At 48.6% G+C, this 5,341-nt stretch overlaps 1 long non-coding RNA gene across 1 annotated transcript; it reads right to left on the reverse strand.

Moving 5' to 3' along the window:
- Nucleotides 1–231: 231 nt before the first annotated feature.
- Nucleotides 232–1,589, reverse strand: LOC127920126 (uncharacterized). Its single transcript, XR_008105164.1, has 5 exons — nt 1,331–1,589; nt 1,086–1,295; nt 739–913; nt 634–703; nt 232–470 (listed from the first exon to the last, which is right to left on the reverse strand). It is a non-coding gene; the product is annotated as an uncharacterized LOC127920126 (long non-coding RNA).
- Between the last annotated feature and the right edge of the window lie 3,752 nt (nt 1,590–5,341).

Here is a 5,341-nt window from a genome sequence, read left to right on the forward strand (position 1 = left end):
CACACCCTGTACTGTCCTCCAACTAGACCTGTCCTTAACCCTCACTTAACCCTCACACCCTGTACTGACCCCCCACTAGACCTGTCATTCTCCTCTTCCTGTTCCTCATCTTCTTCACCTCCTTCTCCACTTCCTGTTCCCCATCTTCTTCACCTCCTTCTCCACTTCCTGTTCCTCTTCTTCTTCACCTCCTTCTTTCCTCTTCCTGTTCCTCATCTTCTTCACCTCCTTCTCCACTTCCTGTTCCTCATCTTCTTCACCTCCTTCTCCTCTTCCTGTCCCTCTTCTTCTTCACCTCCTTCTCCACTTCCTGTTCCTCATCTTCTTCACCTCCTTCTCATCTTCCTGTTCCTCATCTTCTTCACCTCCTTCTCCACTTCCTGGTCCTCATCTTCTTCACCTCCTTCTCCTCTTCCTGTTCCTCATCTTCTTCACCTCCTTCTCCACTTCCTGGTCCTCATCTTCTTCACCTCCTCATCTCACCTCCTTCCTGTTCCTCATCTTCTTCACCTCCTTCTCCACTTCCTGTTCCTCATCTTCCTCCTTCTTCTTCTGTTCCTCATCCTTTCTTCCACTTCCTGTTCCTCATCTTCTTCACCTCCTTCTCCACTTCCTGTTCCTCATCTTCTTCACCTCCTTCTCCTCTTCCTGTTCCTCATCTTCTTCACCTCCTTCTCCACTTCCTGTTCCTCATCTTCTTCACCTCCTTCTCCTCTTCCTGTTCCTCATCTTCTTCACCTCCTTCTCCACTTCCTGTTCCTCATCTTCTTCACCTCCTTCTCCACTTCCTGTTCCTCATCTTCTTCACCTCCTTCTCCACTTCCTGTTCCTCATCTTCTTCACCTCCTTCTCCACTTCCTGTTCCTCATCTTCTTCACCTCCTTCTCCACTTCCTGTTCCTCATCTTCTTCACCTCCTTCTCCACTTCCTGTTCCTCATCTTCTTCCACTTCCTGTTCCTCTCTTCTTCACCTCCTTCTCCACTTCCTGTTCCTCATCTTCTTCACCTCCTTCTCCACTTCCTGTTCCTCATCTTCTTTCCTTCTCCTTCCTCTCATCTTCCTGTTCCTCCATCCTCTTCTTCACCTCCTTCTCCACTTCCTGTTCCTCATCTTCTTCACCTCCTTCTCCACTTCCTGTTCCTCATCTTCTTCACCTCCTTCTCCACTTCCTGTTCCTCATCTTCTTCACCTCCTTCTCCACTTCCTGTTCCTCATCTTCTTCACCTCCTTCTCCACTTCCTGTTCCTCATCTTCTTCACCTCCTTCTCCACTTCCTGTTCCTCATCTTCTTCACCTCCTTCTCCTCTTCCTGGTCCTCATCTTCTTCACCTCCTTCTCCACTTCCTGTTCCTCATCTTCTTCACCTCCTTCTCCACTTCCTGTTCCTCATCTTCTTCACCTCCTTCTCCACTTCCTGTTCCTCATCTTCTTCACCCCGCCCACTCTGTTTGTCTTTTCTTCTTTCGTTCCTCAGAAGAAGGGAGGATGACATCATAAACCACTGCTTGGTCAGTTTGGTTGACTGTAGAATTCAAAGTGCTTTTTTGAGTCAAACCTCAGATCTGCCTTCATTTACCATTTCTCTCCCTCCACCACATGCACTCTGTGATTGTCTGTCCTCACTACGGCAGAATCAGTGTGATATCTAGTGTTTTTATGTCACTCCTCCTCCCTCTTCTCTGGAAGCTGGAACATTCTTGGGATTCTGAGCAGTGGGTGTCCTGCCCTGGGTGGTTTGGCAGGACAGGATGGGAATTGGATTGGGAAGGACGCCATCACACAGAACTCCATAAATCTGTCACCTTCCCCTGTTCCTCCTCTTCCCAGAGAACACATCATTATCTAGAGACAGGAGAGGAGAGAGAGCGAAACAAGACAGTTTGTGTTGCTCCTCCCCTTCTCCCACTGATAGAGCCAATGAGAGAGAAAGAGAAAGAGGGGAAGAGAGGGAGAGAGGAAGAGAGGGAAAGAGGTAGAGAGGGAGAGAGGAAGAGCGGAAGAGAGGGAGAGAGGAAGAGAGGGAGAGAGAGAGGAAGAGAGAGAGGAAGAGAGGGAGAGAGGAAGAGAGGAAGAGAGGGAAAGATAGGAATAGAGAAAGAGAGGGAAAGAGGTAGAGAGGGGAGAGGAAGAGTGGAAGAGAGGGAGAGAGGAAGAGAGAGAGAGAGGAAGAGAGAGAGAGAGAGAGAGAGAGGGAGAGAGAGAGAGAGAGAGAGAGAAGAGAGAGGAAGAGAGAGAGAGAGGGAGAGAGAGGGAGAGGGAGAGAGAGGAAGAGAGAGAGAGAGAGAGAGAGAGAGAGAGAGAGAGAGAGAGAGAGAGAGAGAGAGAGAGAGGAGAGAGAGAAGAAGAAGAGAGAGAGAGAGGGAAGAGAGAGGGAGAAAGAAGAGAGAGAGAGGGAGAGAGGAAGAGGAGAGAGAGAGAGAGAGAGGAAGAGAGAAGAGAGAGAGAGGGAGAGAGAGAGAGAGAGGAAGAGAGAGAGAGAGAGAGAGAGGGAGAGAGGAGAGAGAGAGAGAGAGGAAGAGAGAGAGAGAGAGAGAGGGAGAGAGGAGAGGAAGAGAGAGAGAGAGAGAGAGAGAGAGAGAGGAGAGGGAGAGGAAGAGAGAGAGAGAGGAAGAGAGGGAAGAGAGAAGAGAGAGGGAAAGAGAAGAAGAGAGGGAGAGAGAAATAGAGGGAGAGAGGGAGAGAGGAAGAGCGGAAGAGAGGAAGAGAGGAAGAGAGGGAGAGAGAGAGGAAGAGAGAGAGGGAGAGAGGAAGAGAGGGAGAGAGAGAGGAGGGAGAGAGGGAGGAGAGGAAGAGAGGAAGAGAGAGAGAGGAAGAGAGAGGAAGAGAGGAAGAGAGGGAGAGAGGAAGAGAGGAAGAGAGGGAGAGAGGAAGAGAAGGGGAGAGGAAGATACCTAGGCTGTGTCCAGGGTCTGTGGCTCTGTGATGATGACTCATGTTGACTGGTGGTCTGTTTCCTTCTACTGATTAGACCAATGACCACAGGTGATGGAGTTACCTGACCCTTCACCCCTAAACAATCGCTACATGTTCTGTCCAATGACAGGACTCCAGGCTAACTGTGCTGGCCAATGAGAGGCCTCAAAGGTTGACCCTAGTGGTCACATAGGGATGGAACTGTCATTGACACCACAGAGCTTCACTGTTTGCAGGATGGTAATGTCTGTGTTTCTGAAAGTCATATTCTATAGGTCATGGTCCTCATAGGGCCCTTACATCATCCTAGATCATCCTAGATGACATCATAACGCTAATGATAATTGATTGCATCTCGTGGTTTTTACCAAGACTCAGGTCTATTTACATTGTAAAGAGGTGAAACTTTAAACAGGGCAGCAGTTGCCTGGCAACCCAGACACCTTGCCAGACACCGAACTCTAGGCCACGCCCACAGACGCTAGTTTCTTCTCCTCAATGAGTCTGGATCTGAGGACCTCGCTGACCCTTCACTGAACGTGAAAACATTCAGGGCCGTCTGATTGGTCCAGAAACGGATGAGTTGGGCCAGATTCAGAACACGTGGGTAAAGTGGCAGTTTTAAAATGAGTTCATGGCTTTCATACTCTGATTGGTTACAGACGATCCAATCGCTGATGACTTTGTTTTGTGCAACGCCCCTTGTGCCCCTCATCACCACAATGGACTTCACTGATGGCTCAGACTTAAAGTCTGTAGAGAACCACTGGAATAGAAAAGAAACCTCAGACATCCTTTCTTTCTTCTCTCTCTCTCCTCTCTCTCTCTCTCTCTCTCCTCCTCTCCTCTCTTCTCTCTCTCCTCCTCTCTTCTCTTCTCTTCTCTCATCTCTTCTCTCTCTCCTCTCTCTTCTCTCTCTCCTCTCCTCCTCTCCTCTCTTCTCTCTCTCCTCTCTCTTCTCTCTCTCCTCCTCTCCTCTCTTCTCTCTCTCCTCCTCTCTCTCTCTCTCTCTCTCTCCTCTCTTCTCTCTCCTCTCCTCTCTTCTCTCTCTCCTCCTCTCCTCTCTCCCTCCTCCTCTCTCTCTTCTCATCTGGCTGTGTATCTAACTCATTTCCTGAACTTGACAAATGTGGGAGAGACTGTTATTCTAGCGCTGATGCCCTCAGAACCTTGATGAGCTTGTATGTGTATGTGTGTGTGTGTGTGTGTGTGTCTATGATATACCTCTCTCTATTTCCCTTCTGTTGGTTTGCTCCATGCAGCAGTTCGTTGTTCAGTGGTTAGCTGTGAGGCCCATGTAGACTAACTTAGTCTGGGCTGCGTCACACAAACACACTTCCCCAGTGAGATGGGATTCTGTGGTGAAACATGCAGCCTGGCGGCTTTTCCTAAAGCAGCCTAATGTCCCTCTTTCTCCCTACACACACACACACACAGTAATACGTAAACACACACACACACACACACACACACACACACACACACACACACACACACACACACACACACACACACACACACACACACACACACACACACACACACACACACACACACACACACACACACACACACACACACACACACACACACTGGCTGCATCGGCTACTATTTATATATTATCCCCTTTAAACAACACAGGAAGCTAACTGGATTAGGTTTCCCTGCTTGCTGTAAACCCTGTCAACTCTGGGTAGAAGGCCCTGTGTGTGTGTGTGTGTGTGTGTGTGTGTGTGTGTGTGTGTGTGTGTGTGTGTGTGTGTGTGTGTGTGTGTGTGTGTGTGTGTGTGTGTGTGTGTGTGTGTGTGTGTGTGTGTGTGTGTGTGTGTGTGTGTGTGTGTGTGTGTGTGTGTGTGTGTGTGTGTGTGTGTGTGTGTTTACGTATTACTGTGTGTGTGCCCTGTGGTCAGTCAGAGTTTATGTACCTGACCATTAACCAGTATTCAGACCAGGTGGACAGTATATTGAAACGATGTACCTGACCATTAACCAGTATTCAGACCAGGTGGACAGTATATTGAAACGATGTACCTGACCATTAACCAGTATTCAGACCAGGTGGACAGTATATTGAAACCTGACCATGTATTCAGACCAGGTGGACAGTATATTGAAACGATGTACCTGACCATTAACCAGTATTCAGACCAGGTGGACAGTATATTGACAGGATGTACCTGACCATTAACCAGTATTCAGACCAGGTGGACAGTATATTGACAGGATGTACCTGACCATTAACCAGTATTCAGACCAGGTGGACAGTATATTGAAAGGATGACCATAACCACTGGTATCAGTGTGGTGGACGTGTGTGTGTGTGCTGTCCAGTACCTGACCATTGCAGTATTCAGACCAGGTGGACAGTATATTGAAACGATGTACCTGACCATTAACCAGTATTCAGACCAGGTGTGATGTTCTGAC

This window comes from Oncorhynchus keta, unplaced genomic scaffold (assembly GCF_023373465.1).
Source record: "Oncorhynchus keta strain PuntledgeMale-10-30-2019 unplaced genomic scaffold, Oket_V2 Un_contig_1844_pilon_pilon, whole genome shotgun sequence".
Taxonomy (NCBI): domain Eukaryota; kingdom Metazoa; phylum Chordata; class Actinopteri; order Salmoniformes; family Salmonidae; genus Oncorhynchus; species Oncorhynchus keta.